The sequence below is a fragment of the Puma concolor genome, chromosome B2 (genome assembly GCF_028749965.1).
Source record: "Puma concolor isolate L17-30 chromosome B2, mPumCon1.1.hap2, whole genome shotgun sequence".
Taxonomy (NCBI): domain Eukaryota; kingdom Metazoa; phylum Chordata; class Mammalia; order Carnivora; family Felidae; genus Puma; species Puma concolor.
Window position 1 is genome coordinate 34,832,317 of NC_141671.1, and position 19,030 is coordinate 34,851,346.

At 49.2% G+C, this 19,030-nt stretch overlaps 1 protein-coding gene across 5 annotated transcripts in view; it reads left to right on the top strand.

Annotated features, from left to right (window-relative positions):
* Window positions 1-400: 400 nt before the first annotated feature.
* PPARD (peroxisome proliferator activated receptor delta) overlaps window positions 401-19,030 on the top strand; it is an 83,612-nt gene continuing 64,982 nt past the window's right edge. For 2 of the 5 annotated variants that reach the window (XM_025925191.2, XM_086706665.1), the window contains exons 1-2: window positions 404-556; window positions 4,332-4,415. The gene's annotated coding sequence lies outside the window, so the exon portion shown is untranslated. Of the gene's footprint in view, window positions 557-4,331; window positions 4,416-19,030 lie in introns of all 5 variants that reach the window. The other 3 variants (XM_025925190.2, XM_086706666.1, XM_086706663.1) reach the window with 2 other exon arrangements.

The window sequence follows — 19,030 nt, forward strand, 5'->3', positions numbered from 1 at the left end:
TTTTCTTTAAAACTTACAGGCAACACGGACTCCTCCAGTGGAGTCTGGAGACCCAGGTTCTAGCCCCGGCATGGCTTCTGACCGCAAGTCACTCACACTCCCTGAGACCGTTTCTTCAGTGGAAAGACGTGGAGGCTGTATTAGACGACCTTTAAATTCCCTTCCAGCTTTAAATTCCCTTTTGCGATACTTGTCAGACTTGTCTTACGGCCCTGGAACATCCCCTCCTGCTCCTCCCTCAGCTGCCACGCCCGCATCCCACACCAGAGGGCGCTGCAGGCGGGTCCTGGGTAACATGCGGTGGGCGGAGTGCAGAATCAGGGGAGCGCCCAGGACGCGCGGTGATTGGCCCCGGCCGGGGCGGAAGGGGGCGTGGGGAGAAGGGGGCCGAGCTGCGCGGTGACCTCAGGATGGTGGGGGCGGGGTCGGGCCGCGCAGCGTGTGACGCCGCGGCCGCCTAGGAGCTGGGGATTAATGGGAAAAGTTTTGGCAGGCTTCGGAGGATTCTGCGGAGCCTGCGGGACGGCAGAGGCGGCGCGGGAGGCGGCCAAAACAGGTCGGTCCGGGTCGGGGGAAGCGGTAGCAAGCAGCGGAAGGAGGCGGCGGGCCCGGGCTGAGGCGGCCAGCCGGGTCGGGACGCGAGGCCCGGTGGGGAGTGGGGTGGGGGGAGCGGCAGGGGTCCGCGGGCTGAGCCGCTGCGGCTTCCCGATGGCCCGGCCCCGGCCGGTGCGCCGTGGTTTGTTGCTCTCCTGGCGCCCGCGCGCCCCCAGCCTTTTGGTCCCCCATCACTGAGCCCGAACCGCGAGCCTCCCCCACCAGACTCTGTGCCCCCTCTTGGGCCTAGTGGCTCCGTCTTGTCCCATTTCTGTGTTCTGAGAGCTGGGTCTAAGGTTCGGGGTCCTCTCCCCTTCCCTACCATTGCCTCTGACCTCTTTCTTCATCCCTTCTGTGGTGTCTCCAAATCCATTGCCCTCTTTACCGAGGATCTCCTTGGGGATCTTCTCTGTCCCTCTCGTTATCTTTATGTCCTGCCTTCGTCCCCCTATCTGCCCTCTCGGTCTTTGCTCTCTTTTCCCATCCTGGTTCCCCTTCTTCCCCCATTTCCTGCCCCCCCCCAAGACTACCGCTCCCCCTCATCTTCGCGGTGTTATTAGGCTTTTTCAGCCCCGTGCCAGCAATCCCTGTCTACCTAAGCCTCTTTTACCCTGGCTACCCTCAGATGCCCTGTTTTCACCTCTCTCTCTAATTTCCTTCTTATTAGCCCCGTCCCCTGCATTCCTGTCACCTACCTCCCAGTTCCTTGCTTCCACTTGGGGAAGAAGCATTAGCTCCATGCTCTACTCCGCTTTTCCCTTGACTTGCTGTTGAGATACCCACCCTCCCCCCCCCGGGGTGGGGTGGGGGGCATTCAGCCCCTGATTGAAGTAAGGGGCTGAATGTCTGAGGTAAATAGCAGGCAAGTCTGTTTGGGAGAATTGACTTGGGTGTTGCATCGGGGATAATGTCCAATTTGTACACCATTCTTCTAATCTCAGTTTTAATACTTCCCCTTTATGGGTCTGTTGACTTCCAGGAACCCTTGGGGAGAGACCAGCCGCTGAGTTGGGTGTGTGCCAGGGGTAGCTGGAGGCCTCATCCAACTCTTTTCCCCTTCCAGGAAACAGGGCTCCGTGTCTTTCCACTCTGGATGTATCCAAGCACGGTTACATCATGATACTCCAGATTATCTCTGCCCTCTCTGCCCACCCTTCTCCCTGTGCCCCATCCCAAAGAGCTAAGAGAAGTCTCCAGAAGTTGTGCCCCAGAGAATGCCTTAACCTTTTTCCTCTGTACTGTGTCCAAGACATTTTTTTTCCTGCATGAGTTTTGAAATAGATTGCCAGCCCGATAGCCCTGGGGGCTGGCAGGCGGCTGTCCACCGTTTGTTATTGGTCACCTGAACCAGCCTCTGATATTCACTCGTACATCCCTGACCTCACTGAATGTGAGGGCCTCTGATGTCAGTCACTGAGCAGGTTCTCTTGAAGATTCTTCCTCCATTTTCCTTGAGAGCTTAATTTCCTGCGGATCCAAGAGGGAGGCAGACCTTAAGTTCTGTTCCTTTTGCCCTGCCAGGTGGATATCTGCCTGGGGAGGTTGTGGGGCTGTATTGGTTAGATGGTGTCCGGAATTTGAGTTGTGTCCAGTCACAGACATATCCTCTCTGGGGCTAGAGACCCCACCACCTTCTTGATGTGTCTTCGTGTCAGGCAGAAAGTTCTTTTCAGATGCTTTCAATTTGCGCTCCTTTATTTGGCATTGGTCCCCTGGAGAGATCTTCAGGAAATAACATATCCTCTGTTTCTGCCCAATCTGATCTTGGAGGATTCTGAAAGCATGACCCACTCTCACATTTAGAAATGAAGGCCTGTTGTTTCACCTGGCTCTGGGTTTCTAGGTCTCCTCTTTTGAGGATCGTGCTCTCTGTCTTTGAGCCAGAATTGGACCCAGAATTGGCAACCTTCAAGAGCTGTGGTGGAGAGCCAAGTGAACCAGCTTGGACCAGACTTTAAAGTTTTGGAATTCTCTTGCGCACTGACCCTTTTCTGTGAAAGGAGCACGATTGTGGATGGCTGAGCCAGTTTCCTCTCCACGGACCCCTGAGCCCCTTTCTAAGCAGTACTTGTGTCAGATTTGGGCAGGATGGATCAAAAGGGGTGGCCTTCTTCCTGTGAAAAGCATCCCTCCAGGGTTGGAATGGGTCATTCTGATGGAGGTGAGCTTGTGTGTTTGGCAGTAATTTAGTCCAGTCTCTGGCTCCCAAGGACTTGACCTGGCTCTTTGAGAGGTGTGCTACTCCTCTCTTTGCTTATCCGTTAGTGGTGCTCTGTACCCAGGCAGCAGGTGAGAAGGGCTTGAGAAGAGGGCAAGCCCAGTCCTTATGCAACAGCTTGGGCACCAGCAGCTCTGGCTGGATAGATTCCTTCAGTTTGTCCACTCTGTGGCCTTTGTGGATGGTCAGGATTATCAATTACCAAGTTCCCATTCAGTGATTTTTTGCAGAGTTTGGGCCAGCCGTCTCTGTTTTTCAAAAGGTGTAGGCAGACAGACCCCTGACGTTATTCTACAGAAGATGTAACCTGTCAGCTCCTTAGTTTAACGGACTGTTCTTTGGTTGGCTCTTCCTTTGGTGTGTGCCTCTACCCATTGAAGAAGAATGGCCCTTACCAGGCCTGTGGTCCCTCAGATCTCTTCCCTAAGGGCCTGATAGAGGATAGGCGTGTTGTACACTGGCCTAGGAAGCAAGTAGGCTTCTGCTTTGGGTAGAGTACAGCTGTTCTGGCTGTTGTGCAAGCTGTCCTGAGGGCATGCAGATCCTGGCATGTTCTGGGACCGGGTAGCTCCTCTCTTTCAGGAGTTGGATTGTGGCTTTAAAGACTTCAGCTGTATAGCCTGTCACTGAGGCTCACCTCCCAGTGTGTTCCCTGCTGGCTGGGAAGCTCAGTTGCAGGGCCCTCGTCCAGTGCCTGAGTAGGGCCTGGAAATGCCAGGAGCTGCCCCGCTGCCTTGCACTGTCCACGCTGGGATCACTCTCTTCTTCCTCCCTACCCAGCGTTTCCACAGACTTGGTCTGTCCTGCCAGGCTCTGGCTTGTGTCGGGTCAGAAGTTCTGTGTGTGATGATACCCTGGTCTATGCCATGTTGTCCCAGATTGCACAGTGGCTGCTTGTCAATGGTTTGAAATCCCCGAGCATTTTTCTGTGCCTTGGGATCCAGGGGGAGGAGCCACTGACAGCAGCTGGTTTCAGAGGAGAGCTGGGCACTTGCTTGAGCCTGGCAGGGAGGAGATGGCCTCTTGCATCAGGTTTCAGACATGTGGGTCTTCTTCCTTGGCAGGTGGTTCCTGGCCTTCATAACTCAGAGGCTGGTGATTGGGGTGTGACTCTAGTCCTGGTTCCATGGGGCTTGGGTCAAGGACTCAAGCATGACTCAGGGCATCTCCATTTATGAGCTGCCACCTGTGGGGGATGTTGGACTCCAGATCCTTCTTCACGTTGCCAGCTCCTTGTGCCCCACCCTGGTAAAATCAGCAAAGCCGGTGTCTGCTTACTTGGAAATCAGCAGACTACTTCCAGGACTGGGAAATATTTGCTGACTCAGGCTCAGAATAACAACATCTCAGGGTGTGTGTGTGTGTGTGTGTGTGTGTGTGTGTGTGTGTAGGACAGAGAAAGAGCCAGCTTGCTTGGGAGCACCTTTTGAGCCCTAGTGTTTAATTATAATATTAAAGCTGCTTTTCTGACCCCTGGTGCTTCTCAGCTGAAGATGTTGGGTTTCTTTCTATCCTGCAGTGTTGCGTGGTGTTTTGGGCATGCACGTGGTACTCACGCAGTGGCTTCTGTTCACCGACAGATGAGGACAGATGCACCAAAGCGGTAATCCCATTTTCCTTACACAAGGACCTCTGACAACCAACTGACACATCCCAGATTTAGGATCCTGGCCCAAAAGATGAAGTGATTTCACTAGGGCTGAGTTCCTAGATCCCAGGTGTCTATCATAACATTTGGTACTCACTGTTTACACATAGTGGGCATTTATTTAAACATTATTAAAGGTCTATGGCTTATGTAGTTTTGGGGAGAGCACTGAGATTTTTCACCTTTACACCCACTAAAACATAGACTCCACAAGGGCAGGGACTTAACTTTGTTTCCTGTTGTGTCTAGGACTGCCTTGCACCGAGGAGATGCTAAATAAATATTTGTCGAATGAATCAGTGTACAAACTTTTCTTCTCTGTCTGTGTGGGTGCCAGACAAAGATGGTGTCTGTCATTTTCTTTCATTTGTGCAACAGACATTTTTGAGTGTCTGCTATGTGCCAGGCACAGTAGTAGATACTTGGGGAATGATGATAGTAAAAAAAACCAGATTCAGTCCCCATCTTATGGGTCTGTGGTTTGCTGGCATATGTGAGCTGGGCGTAAGAAATGGAGCTGTTTTCTTCCATCTCTGCTAGCGTAGCAGGTCTGCACAATGCTCTGGGCTTCTTGTTACTGTTTCCCTGTTTGTTCTCAGGATGCCTGGCAGATTTTATAAACTCTCAGAAGGGGAGCTACAGGGAATTCGATGTCATTGTCCCAGCTATTTGGGAGGCCGGGCTATGGCGAGGTCCCTGCCGGGGGCCAGGGAAACATGGGCTCCCATCTGGTTTGTTGTAATCTCTGAAGTTCAGTGGTTCCAGGAGCTGTTTATGAGCCTTACTTCCCTTTCTCTGCCTTTAACACCCTGTGGGTTTTCCTGTTGCCGAACAGGGTGCCGAGCCCATGTGTCTGTCAGTCTGTGGGGGTCAGGTTGTTTGTGGATCTCGCAGGAAGGCCTCAGGCGGGGGCCCCTCCTGTTGTCAAACCCGTACCAAGTCCTTTCGTCTCAAGGAAATGTGCATGAGGAAGAAGGGGGGCTTGGGAGACTTCTGAGGTTCCCCACGAGGGGATAAGGTAGAACTTCCCCCTGGGTTCATTGCTCTGTCGTTTGTGTCAGCAGCAGCTAGTCACAGTGGCAGCAATTGTACATGTCCAGGGGTCACTTGTCCAGTTTATCCCTAGGCTCTGAGCTCCCAGTCCCAGCTAGAAGTTTTCTTTCTTAGTTTCCATTGGCAAAAGGTGAGGCTGTCAGAGTTTTCAGTGCTAATCTCAAAAAACTGTGGTTTGGTTGTTATCTTTGTCTTTCTCATCTGAGGCACTTTTGTGGGTCAGGTGCTGTGACAGATGTTTCAGAAACGGTCCTTGGCTGCTCCCGTCCCCCAAGTGTGTGGAATCTAGTTGGGGAGAGAAGACATGTGCACAAAAAGATTTTGAGGGGTGCCTGGATGGTTCAGTCAGTTAAGCGTTCAACTCTTGATCTCAGCTCAGGTCATGATCTCATGGTTTGTGGGTTTAAGCCCCGTGTCGGGCTCTGTGCTGGCAGTATAGAGCCTGCTTGGAATTCTGTCTCTCCTTTCTGCCCCTCCCCACCCCTCTTTCTCAAAATAAATAAATAAACTTAAAAAAAAAAGTCTGTCAAATACTCAAATCTAACATAATTTGTTACTCTTGGGGTGCCTGGGTGGCTCAGTCGGTTAAGTGTCCGACTTCGGCTCAGGCCATGATCTCACAGTTCGTGAGTTCAAGCCCCACGTTGGGCTCTGTGCTGACATCTCAGAGCCTCGAGCCTGCTTCGGGTTCTGTGTCTCCCTCTCTCTGCCCCTCCCCAACTCATGCTCTGTCTCTCTCCCTCTCAAAAATAAATAAACACTAAAAAAACCTTATAATTTGTTACTCTTTTCTTTCAAGTAAAAAATGTTGTATCATGAAAAAAATGACTAGTTTAGCTTGTAACTCAATCTCACGATTGTTTTTTCTTGATAACCACGTAACTCTTGTTTTATTACAAAGAATATTTAAAAAAATTTTTTTTTCAACGTTTTTAATTTTATTTTTAGGACAGAGAGAGACAGAGCATGAATGGGGGAGGGGCAGAGAGAGAGGGAGACACAGAATCAGAAACAGGCTCCAGGCTCCGAGCCATCAGCCCAGAGCCTGACGCGGGGCTCGAACTCACGGACCGCGAGATCGTGACCTGGCTGAAGTCGGACGCTTAACCGACTGCGCCACCCAGGCGCCCCAACAAAGAATATTTAAAAGACATATACTTAAAGGTCAAGATTTAATGAAGTTAGTTTTTATTGTCTCATTTAGGACATTATTTTTTTTAATTTTTTTATTTTAGAGAGAGAGGGAAAGAGGGAGAACCCCATGTAGGCTCCACAGTCAGCATGGAGCCTGATGTGAGGCTTGATCCCACAACCCTGGGATTATGACCTGAGCCAAAATCAAGAGTCAGGTGCTCAACCGACTGAGCCACCCAGGTGCCCCTCATTTAGGATATTCTTAAGTGAAATTGATAATTTATTACCTTTCATTGTTGTTTGAGTTGACTGGCTCATCTGGGCAGTTCTTAGTTGGGATATATTGCTTTAGTCAAATGGAGGCTGGGACAGGAGTCATTTGAAGGCTCAACTGGGCTGGACATTCACCCTGGCTCACTCACATGGCTCGCGCTTGATGCTGGCTGTTGGCTAGAGTGCTTACACGTGGCCTCCGCATGTGACTTGGTCTTTTCACAGCACAATGGCTGGATTCTGAACAGAAACATCCCAAGAGGGAGTATACTGAGAGATCCAGGGCTAAAGGGCAAGGTTTCTTGTGACCTAGCCTTGGAAGTAACACAGTGTCAATTCCTTTGTCTTTTCCTGGTCTCAGGACCAGTTCAGATTCAGAGGACTGCACAAGGGTATGAATACCAAGAGGCATGGTTCATTGGGAGGGAGAGAGGGCTCCTCAGAGACTAGCTACTGCTTTTTTAGCATCCCTTATGTGAGGTAGCCTGGCCGGTATATATGAGTGATACTTCCAGGAGAAAAGTGCATCTTCTCACCATTTCCATTCCTGGGAACCACTGTTAGTTAGGAAATTCCTAGTAGGTTGGTAGAGGCCATCGAATGCCAGGTGAAGGAATTTGCACTGTGTGTTTTTTGGGCAGTGGATAGCCATTGATGGTTTTGGAGCAAGGGGTTATTGTGTTAATATTGCATTAAAGATTGATTGAATGGAGAAAGAATGGAGATAGAGAGGTTAGGTAGGAGACTACTCCAGTGGTCTGAATGTGAGGAAATTCTTCCTCATACTAAATCTGAGTTCCTCTGGTTTTGATTTCGATCTTTCAGCCACACAGATTGAGGACCCAGGGCATGGCTGGAGGAACCCCTTCCCCCCTTTATTCAGGGATGCTGGTACACAGGAGAGATCAAAAGGTTCACCAAAGGTAGAAGGCAATTAAAGTCAGGTTTTATTGTCAAGGCGCATTAAAAAGTTAATAAAAGAAAAAAAGTTAATAAACGAAAAAAAGAAAAACCAGTTAATAAAAGAAAAAAATAAAGCTTCGTTGTAGCACCACTAACAGTGTTTCAGTCACATCTTCGTTTCGCTCTCATGGACCATTAGGGAGCGAGGAGAAGAGTGAGAGGCAGAAAGAGGGGGACAAATTAGAGGCTGGTAGGGAGAGGGGGAGAGAAGGAGGCCAAAGGGGGAAACAGCAAAAAGAGCCTGAAGGAGGTTGGGAATGGAGGAACTGCTCCAGGCTGAGGGGCGACTCACCGGCTGGCAAAGAGCCCACTCCTTCTGTGCTTCCTGGGGGGCCCTGGCCTCAGGGTTTAGACACCTCATGTCTTGCCCAGCCTCTGTAGCTTTTTCATTTGAGAAGAGACCGTGGGAAGAGCTGGAGTGGATTTGGTGTTGGACGGACCTGGGAGTGATTCAGCTCTGGTATACAGGGTATACGGGGTGCCTGAATGGCTGACGTGAACCTCGGGCTGTGCTGAGGTCCCAAACCCCCTTTGTACCGAGCTAGGTTCTGAGGTGGAGAGCTCAGGAAGAAATGCCTGTCCGAAACAGTGCCTTCCCTGAGTTGCAGGCTGTGGCACCGGGGGCCCAGCCTCAGCACGGGGAGTCTGCAGGTGCTGTTAAACAGTTGGTGTCCTGGGCAGTGCGTTGCGACACCTCCCCTTCCCCTCCCCCCACCCTGAGTCCAGTCTTCAGAGCCTGCCTCCCAGCCCGGCCTTGCCATCATCTCAGCAGCCCTCCCAAGACCATTACCAAATTCTCCACAGCTAATAGCGACACACCTTTGAAAGAGTTCTCTCATGAGGCGAATGCTGAAGGGAGAGGCTCCCCAGTGTTAGGGGAAAACCACTTGTTGCTGAAGTTCATTTCTGCACTGTTAGACGAACAGGTATCTAAAAACAGATTTTCCCTGCCTTCACTTGTAATCTGCTGTAACACCGTGATCCTTGTCTTATCACTGCTTTTGGCACTTCCCTCATCCAAGAGTTGTCAGCTCAGAAGCACGTGTTTTTGGCTACTATGCCAATGGAAGTGCAGGCCAACTTTGCTCTCCCAATAGGCGACATTAGCCAAGCAGGCCACCCTCCATATACAACAGTCTGTGGGCCCACTCTCCTCAAAAACAGGCCGTCCTTCAATTTGCCAGAACCCAGAGGTTTACCTGTCATCCTCTTTTCCAAACAAGCAAATGTGGTGTCCCTTCCTCAGTTTCCCTTAATTGCCTTGTTCCCAGTATCCCAAATATTGCCTTGTTCATAACTCTCACTTTACTTTCTTTGCCTCTGGTTCCATTTCCTTTAGCACCAGGTTTCTCAGCCACAGACATTTTGGGCTGGGTAAGTCTTTTATTGTTTGATTGAAAGTGTGTGTGTGTGTGTGTGTGTGTGTGTGTGTGTGTGTGTGCGCGCAAGCAGGGGAGAGGCAGAGAGAGAGAGAATCCCAAGCAGGCTTTGCCCTGTCAGCACAGAGCCAGATGCAGGGCTCAATCTCATGTAACGTGAGATCATGCCTGCGCTGAAACCAAGAGTCAGACACTTAACCAACTGAGCCACCCAGGCAGCCCTGGGCTGGTTAATTCTTCATCAAGTGGGCTGTCTGTGTACTGTAGGATGTTTAGCATCATCCCTGGCTTCTACCCCACTAGATGTTGATAGCTCCTCCCTCTACCAGTTGTGAAAACCAAGAATGTCTCCAGACATTGCCACATATCAAGGGGGCAGAATCACTCTTGGTTGAGAGCCACTGCTATGTCACTTCGCCCACTAAATATTTCTGGCCAGCTGGATCCACCGGTGTGGATCAGTGGTTTTACATCAGTAAAACCAATACAGTAAGCGTGTAGTTCTTAACATTGGAAATGTATCCTCCTCAGTCACGTCACTGGGCCCTTGAGGACTTTGGGGAGCAGTGAAATAATTGACAATGAGTAGCATGTTCCAACTAAGTAAGAAGCCGTATGATGTCTCCATAACAGAGGGACAGTGTCCAAGGTGTAAAGCAATCTCCTGGAGTGGTTGTGTTTCTTGTGTTTTGCTTTTCCAGGTCTTTTGGTGTCTGGGCCAAAGCCACCTTCCTATAGCTCCCAGAGGTGCCGTGCAGGATAGAGTTGGTAATGTGTAGCGTGTAAACTGTCATTAACCTGTCCGTTCCTGGTGTCAGACATTACTAGCTGATCTGGTGCTCTGATCACAGCAGCATTCCTCTCCAAAGCCACATGAGTTCTTGGAACCCTCTACGAAGGCAGTTCTCATGAGAGAAGGCTCACCTGCCATCCCTGATCTTGAGCTTATTTGTCTGGTCCAGACCATTTCTTTCCAGCTTCCCCTACTGCAAAAGCCTTTGGGACAGTCCAGAGATCCAGGTGGGTTCCCTTTGACCCCACAGCACTTGCATCTTGGGATGAATTCCTGTGTGGTCCATTGGAGGCTTCAGGTTGGAGACTACCGTTCTCCCTTAAGGAGGCCCTCCAGCGGCCAAAATGCTCAGTTCCATGAAATTAGTTCCCCACCCCTTAGATAATAGCAAGCAATGATAGCAAAAGAAAGACCCTAGTCCAGGACGCTGCCAGGATTCTTGTTCTGACCCTCTTTCATGTGGACCAGAGGTCTGAACCATGTTCCTTCCGCACTTTTGGAGTCTGTCTTCCGTGGTGGTAGACTGGGTAATGGTCCCCAAAGATATCCAATATCCAGCCTGTGACCCCTGGGACTTGTAGATGCTACCTTATATGGCAAAATGGACTTTGCAGATGCAATTAAGGATCTCAAAATGGGGAGATTATCCTGGATTATCCAAGTGGGCCCTAAGTGCAGTCACAGGTGTCCTGTTAAGAGGGAGGCAATGGGAAATTTGATACAGAGGAAGGCGGTGTGACTGTCACTGGATCTCAAGATGGAGGACGAGGCCAAGGAACACAAGGAATGCAGCTCTAGAAGCTGGAGAAGGCAAGGAAAAACATGTTCCCCTAGAACCTCTGGAGCAACGTGGCCTTGCCAATAGCTAGATTTTGGAGTGAAACCGATTTTGGACTTTCACCTCCAGAACTGTAGGAGAATAATTATGTTTTAAGCCACTAAGTTTGTAGTAATTTGTAACCATGGCAGTAGGAAGCTACCTATAGGTCTCATTTATCTCCAGGCACAGGTGGTGACTTGGCTGGTCCTCGTTCCTATTTTAAGGCAGTCTTAGAGCATCCCTTTTACAGCAGTTCAAGATTCTAGGTCCTGCCTTTTCCCAGGCTAATATTTGAAACAATATGCTCTTTGGGGGAACCTTTAAAAGAGTTCTTAGGAGTAAAAGAGAAAGAGAAAGTAAAAGAGAAAGTAGTGTCTGATCCTTGTTTTTGTAAGTCACCCCATACCTTCAATCAGATCAGTAATAGTTTCTTTCAGACTGTTGAGGATCCAGGATTAGTGTAAATCTCACTCCGCTTCCATCTACCACTCATTAATAGGCATATATTGGGTACCTCCTATGTGCTAGGCATTGGGGTGAAGGAGTGAACAAGCAGATAAAGAAGACTGCTGCTCTCATGGTGGTTGTGGTGGAGAATGAGGAGAGAGCCAGAATTATGTAGCGAACAGGTCAGATGGTAGTAAATGCTATATCAAAAAATAAAGCAGGAAAGAAGTGGTGGCACTTTTAAATAGAGGGCTTGAGGAAGGCCTCACTGAGAAGGTAATCTTAAGGCTCGAAGAGGAGAGTGAGCCATGTATGGGAAGAATCTTCTGAGTGAGGGAAAACAAGTGCAAAGGCCCAGAGGCGGGAACATGACTGGGTGTTTGAGGAATAGTCCGGAGGCCACTGTGGCTGGAGTGGAATGAGGGGAGAAAAGAATAGAAGGTGAGGTCAGAGAGGTGACTGGGGCCAGATCACCGTTGACCCAGAAGTCTGTAAAATCTCTTACTTCACCTGGCCCTTAGCCTCTTCCTTCCTTTTCTCGTCACACGACCCCTCGGTCTTTATGCCTGTGTTCCTCAGTTCCTTTACATAGAATATCTATCACATCGTACCCACGGCACATCACCAGGGAAACATAGTCAACTTAAAATGTTAGAAGAGGGGGGAAAAGCATTCTCCTCTTTCTGAATAATAAAAGCACTTCCACTGTCAGTCGTGGTATGGAGCTGTGTTCCTAGGGATGCAGGTTGGCTGCTCTGCTCTCCCCAGGCAGTCCTGGGGTGCTTTCTGGGGGTCCTCACTTCGGTCACCCTCCTCCGCAGCCCATGAGGACCTCCAGGCCCCCAGGCCTGCTACTTCTTTCCACTCCACTCCTCCTGGGCTAGTGTGGGTCCCACAGCTGCCTTCCTGACATTCTGTCTAACCAGCCCACTCTTCTCCCTGCTTTCCTCCCAGGAACAGCACATAGCCTGCCTTCTCCCCCACTACTCAGCCAGGTGGCTGGGGGCTGCTGGAAGAAGGAGCAGAGTGTGCAAGCTGGTGCCACTGCACATTTGTGGTCACCACTTAGCTTCTCAGCAGCCACAGGCATGCCCCCACCATGTCTCAGAGCCCCTAGCTCTCCTGGGAGTGGCCTTTCCAATCCTAGGGACTCTGCCTCCTCTAGGTCCTCATGATGTGGTTTGGGTTTCTAAGAATCACATCCATACAGGTCAAGTAAGCCCGGCTTGAAAAGTCATACTGTTCCTGGATAGTGACCCCATGACAGTTCTGGTGCTTTGGCAACTTTTCAGAATGACAATCTGTCAGTAGTTCATGGTAAGCTTCATTGCCATCTAGGGGTCAGTTACAAATTGTCCCCACAGATTAAATTCTCCACGCCTGTGTCCCTGATTTTATAGTCTGAGGTGACGCTTCCCAGAACCTGCTTTAAATAATGGCATCAAATTGATTGTTGCTGAGAAATTAAAAATCCTTGGTAATAAGCAAACTGAGCAATGATCATTTTCTATCTCCCAAGTGAAAATCACTAGGTGAATAAATTCCCAAACTGTAGAATGCATCCAATCAAAATTGTATTATCCCAGTCTTGTTTTTATTTTTGCAGTGTATGATTTCTATGACATCTCTTTTTTTTTTGGCATCTTAACGCCCCAGTGTATTGACAACATCTACTTAACAATTTGCCTTTCATGTCCTTACAGCGTGTCACCTTGTAGAAAAATATTTTGTCCATTTTCTAGCCCATTTCCTGACCTAGTAGGCTTATCTGCACCCAGGCCAAGGCCTGTCTCCGTCCCCTGCCAGCCTAGGGTAGCCTTGTCTTCTCACGCACAACCAGGACCATCTGTTTTTGATTCACTTTTGTACCCCCACCCTGGGCACATTGCAGACAACCAAGAATACCTCTCCTGAGGTGGTTCCAGCGCTGCCAGTGCTGCCCATGTGCTGCTTTCCCTCTGTGGTCTGCGGCCTGGACCTTGCCCTCCTTTCTTCCTTCTGCTTCCACCGTGAGAAAGAACTGATCCATCCATCTGATGTTCTCGATGAATCAGAGACCTTGTTGAGTCGCAAGGGAGCAGCCTCCACCGCACAGTCACGTGCTCGGTCCTGATGAGTGTTCATTAGCCACGTTCAAAGATCATCTCCCCCGAAATTGGCTCCTTGATGGGCAAGTGTCTTGTGCAGAGATGGCTCACCAAGCACTTGTCAGACGGAAGGGTGACTGGATGGCCAACCTAAGTGGCTTGCTTCCTAGAGTAGCGCTGGCACTAACCTGTGCCGGAGCCCTGTCTGGGAAGTCACTTCATGGGGCAGCAGTCAGACATCTGTAGAAGGAAACTTAAGGACCCCTTGGCTAGTTATTGCTCTTCCCTGTGGTTGAAGCTCAGTGAAAGACAGCTGAGGTTTTTGGTTTTGGCAGTCTTTCCCATTTGCCTCCTTCTCTCCACTTCCTCCCCCGGGGGTCTGGGGAGCCTCCCTTCTCATACCTCTGGCTCAGCACCTACCGTGCTATATTATGGTGGAGTTATTGCCTGCATTCTAGGCTCTGATGTCTGATTGTGAGTTCTTTCGAGAGCTGTGGTCACCTGTGTCTAATACCCACAGAAGTCAGTAGCTACCCAGGAGCCAAGCAAGCTATGGCTCTAAGGTGTTGAATGCACTGTGCTAATCACGTCACATGTATCACCTTGTTGAATCCCCACAACCCTGAGAGGTAGGACTCATTATGCCCGTTTTATAGATGAGGATGTGGAGGCTCAGACTGGTTAGGAAAGTTGCCTAAAAGCTGCACAACTAGTAAGTGGCAGAGCTGAGATTTGAACCCAGGTGTGTAAAGCTGTGTCTTTGATTACCACACAGCAGGCCTCCCCACAGAGGATGGCTGGTTGACTGTAATTCTTCCGGTGTGGAAAGTACCTGCTTGACTGGCCAGACTGGTGTTGGCTTCCAAGAGCACTCCCTGCTTTCAAGCCCAGCAGAGTGTCTTGTTGGTCACTGGGCAGAACCAGATGTTGGCAGGCTTTGGAGCCCCCTGCGCAGTCTTGTGCCAGGTCAGTGGGAAGAGGAGGCCCTGAGAATGGCTGTACTTAGTGCCTCCCTGGGTCTGCTTCAAGGCCGTGAGCAACCCCCTAGAACCAGAAGAAATAACCAGCCAACTGGTGGGCCAGGCATGTGTAGTGGCAGGGGTTGAAGGAGGAAAAAAACCAATCTCTGATCTGAGTGATTAATCAGCCTGTTTGCAGTCTGGCGAAGGGAGAGAAGAAAGAGAGAAGGTGGCCCAGATGTGCAGATACGGAGAGAAGAAAGAAAAGGAAATTGCCTTTATTCAGATTCTCCTTTGGGCCAGATGTCATGCCATGGGTGAGCTCACTCTCCTCCATGCCAGCCTGCAAGAGGCAGGTATTGGTATTCCCATTTAACAGATGAGGACGTGCAGGATCACAGAGCTTAAAGAGCCCACTCAAGTCACACACCTGACAAATGACAGAGCTGAGGTTTAAGCCCTCTGGTTCCCCCTGTGCTTCTCAGTTCAGACTGCTTTTCCTGCTCTGTCCCCTTAGCCTGGGCTTTGCAGGCACTTGTGAATGTGTGCAGGTATCCACTGTGAGCAGAGGCTGAAGCAGAATTAGGGCTCTGGGTACCTGTCCTACTCAGCTGCTTGGTTCCTACCTAGACCAGCAGGACACTGGGCTCAACCAGCTGGGCCTTATGTTTTTCCCCTTTCTTGTACCTTGCCATCCTTGGCTTATTTTTAGAGAGCTATTTTTATTTCTGCTCCCACTTCCTGACTGGAGGCGCAGGGGTTGGGGTACAGGGAAGGCTTTGGGAATCAGAAGAGACAGGCATAAGTAGCATCTCAGCGGTGTCCTTGGCTGGGCTCTGGGGACTGTGCTCCCCTGCCTGCCTTGATGGCCCCTCCTCAGGCCAGCTGTAGGCCCAGGGGATCTTGGACAGAGGGACGGTCGCACTCCTCTTTTCTTTGGCTCCTCAGAAGGGAAGGAGCTTTCCCCTGAAGCAGAACAGGAAGTAGCATGTGGCACTCTTCATATTTTTAGCTCACTGGCTCTTTCTGAGGATAAGGACTTTGAGGGAATTTGGGGTACTGGTTGAGAGCCAGAATACGTGGGACTGAGTTCTGGCTCTACTAGTAGCTTTGGGCAAGTCACTTTATGCCTCAGTGGCTTCCTCTTCTGTAACAAAGGGGAGATAACTACCCCTCAGGGCTGACTTGAGGATTAAAAGAGCTCCTACTTGTAAAGGCATAGGTGTATCACTCATTGAGTGCTGATTGTTTTATTGTTAGCGTATCTCTGGACCCTAGGCACCTAGCAGCTTGGGGTGGATGCCAGTATTTGTTCCTTGGTGAATAGAACTTCAAGACTATTTATTTTCCTGTTTTCTTCTGAATGTTGGCTGGAGTGGGTGTTGACTCCAGTCAGTGATTGGCCTGCGGAGCCCACAGAGTAATTCTCATGGCAGCCTCCTGCAGTCCACCCCCTCCAGCCCTTACCTGAGCCTTGGATGAGACAGTCAGGTGAAGTGAGGAGTCTTCCAGCTGGAGGATGTCAGTCGCCACCCCCCACCCCCCGCGCTGCTTTTTTACTTTTGCACCTTTCTGAAGCTCTGGCTTTTGGTTATGAGCTCTGGAGGGGTAGGGACCTGGATCCCATGGGTGCAGACACAACCAGGTGATTCAGGGTGCTTGGGCCCAAGGTTTTGAAGGTGGGGGCGGGGGGTTTGCCACTGGCAAGCTGTTTAGCTAGTAACAGTGAAAGACATCTTTGGAAACTTGTACTTGGGGGCTTGGAAATTAATCAGATACCACCAGTGGCCAGTATAATGGAATTTGGAAAACAGTCGTTTTTAGGATATGGAGCTGGCACTCAGGCACAAGCGTTTCCATGTGTGCGGTTTTTAATTTATCTTAAAATGTCTTAATTATATAAATAATGCTTATTCATAATAGACAATTAGGAAATACTTAAGTCATGGGGATAGAATGGGCAGCATGCATTATTATAGTCAGTAACATTGTATTACAAATTTGAAGGTTGGTGAGAAAGTAAATTTTAAAGTTCTCATCACCAGAAGGAAAAAAATATTTGTAACTTTGGTGACAGATGGTAACGAGAGTTACAGTGGAGATCATTTTGCAGTGGATACAAATGTCTAATCATTATGTTGTACACCTCAAACTACTGTATGTTGGTCATACTCCAATAAAAAAAGAAAATACACCTAAGCACTGAGAACGAAATACAAGTCATACATAGTCACACCATCCATAAGTGACTGCTGTAAAGTTTAGTCTGTGTTCAGATTTTACTATGACTTTGTGTACTTATTTTTTTTCTTTCAAAAATGGGATAGTATTTAACATTCAGTTTTGCGACTTGCCTTTCCAATTTTTCAGGTGGTTTCTTTCTTTTTTTAATTTTTTTTTTTTTTTTTTTTTTAGTGTTTGTTTCTTTTCGAGAGAGAGAGCACTAGTGGGGGAGCGGCAGAGAGAGTGGGAGACACAGCATCCAAAGCAGGCTTCAGGCACTGAGCCGTCAGCAAAGAGCCAGGTGCGTGACTCAAACTCACAAACTGGGAGATCATGACCTGAGCCAAAGTCAGAACTTAACCAACTGAGCCGCCCAGGCGCCCTGATAAGGAAATATGTCTTGATGAAAGGTGCTCCTCCACCGAGGCCCTGCTCTTTCCATGAACTTGCACCTGGTCTGCTTTCTCCACCTGGCAGTGCCCAGGCCAGGTGGTTTCACAGATCTGGTGTGCCCGGCCCTGCTGGCCTCTGTGTGTCAGCAGCTGCTCCGTGGCACCTCACTGGGCAATAGGCAGGGATCTGAGCATAGTAGTCAGGCATAAGGAAGATGTTCCCAGCACCCCCAACGGCTCAGATTCCATTCTAGAAAAACAGCTCAGAGCCAGCGAGAAAATTGAAGATGGGGTATTCTGGGAGAAATAAGCTATGCCTCCCCTTTACTTCTTACAGAAAAAAAAATGAGATCTCTGGCACTAGGTGAGTAAAAGGCTTGTCTGAGCCCTGAGGGTGAGTGAGACTTGGCATCTCAGCTTTTTTTCTGGGCCCCTCTGATTTGCACACAGGCTGGTGTTACATGGTGAGGCCAGGAATTCATGATTATGGACAGGATGACTTCTATAAGTTGTGTGTTCCTATGGGCCTTCCTGGATCATACTTGTTTTCCTGTGGATCCCAGTCTTGGTACAACTTGGCAGAAACCCTCTGGGCCACAGAGCAGGGTAGCTTCCTGTACATCCCCTCAAGCATGCACTGCTCTTCTCCCTTCCTCCACTCCTGAGCTATAATTAAGTTCCTCCGTGAAACCGAATCCCTCAGCTGACACATGCTTGTAACTGCAGTCCTGGTCATTGGGCAGCTCGTCTGGGGTGACTCTTGGGGCTGGTGTCTCAGCCTCCAGACGGTCTTGGGTAGGCCTGTAGGAGGTGGAGACCTGCCAGGACAGGGATGGGTCTAAAGAAGCAGGGACAGGCCTTGCCCAAGAGCCCAAAAGTAGGAAGTCATGGGAGCAATGAAGGTCTGGTGAGCAGCCAGAGTGTGTTAGGGGACACAGAGGTGGAGGGGATGGACAGGCTGCCTTGCAGGGTGAGAGGGCACGGACAGGGACAGGCTTTTGAATCACTGAGCCCCAAGGCAAAATGTGAGCAGTTTATTTTATTTTACATTGTATATATTTCTCTAGCTTTAAAAATTTTTTTTTGATGTTTATTCATTTTTGAGAGACAGAGCACGAAGGGGCAGAGTGAGAGACACACACAAAGAATCCGAAGCAGGCTCCAGGCTCTGAGCTGTTAGCACAGAGCTCTCTATGTGGGTCTTGAACCCACGAACCGCGAGATATGGTCTGAGCCAAAGTTGGACGCTCAACCGACTGAGCCACCCAGGCACCCCATAGTTCTCTAGCATTTTAAAATTGAGATATACTTCACATAACATGAAATTCACTACTTTAAAGCATGTATGTCAAGGGGTTTTGGTGTATTCTCTCTGATGACCTCTAATTCCAGAACATTTGCATCACCCCAAAACAAACCCTGTACCTATTTGTACTTAGCCCCTGGCACCACTCTCCCCTCAGCCCCTGGCAACCACTAACCTATCCTTCTCCCTGGATTTCCCTATTTTGGATATTTCACATAAATGGAATCTTACAATGTGTGGCCTTTTGTGTCTGTCTTTTATTCAGCATAATGTTGTCAAGGTTAATCTGTGTACTTGCTATCTAAGTAGTATGCAATGGTACTTCATTCCTTTTTATGGCCGAATAACATTCTACTTTATGGAAAATACCATGTTTTGTTTATCCACTCAGCAGCTGATGGACATTTGGGTTGTTTCCATTTTTTGGCTGCTGTGAACATTCATTGACAGGCTTTTGTGTGGATATATGCTTTAAGTTCGTTTGGGAATATAACTAGGGATGGAATTGCTGGGTCATATGCTAACTTTGGCATTTTGAGGAACTACCCAAGTGGCTGCAGAGTGCCCTCACTCATTTATTTATTATGTTTATTGGCTCTTTATTTTTATTTTTTTTTAAGGTTTATTCATTTATTTTTGAGAGGCGGGGAGGGGCAGAGAGAGAGAGGGAGAGAGAGAATCCCAAGCAGGCTCTGCACTATCAGTACAGAGCCTGATACAGGGCTTGAACTCACCAACTAT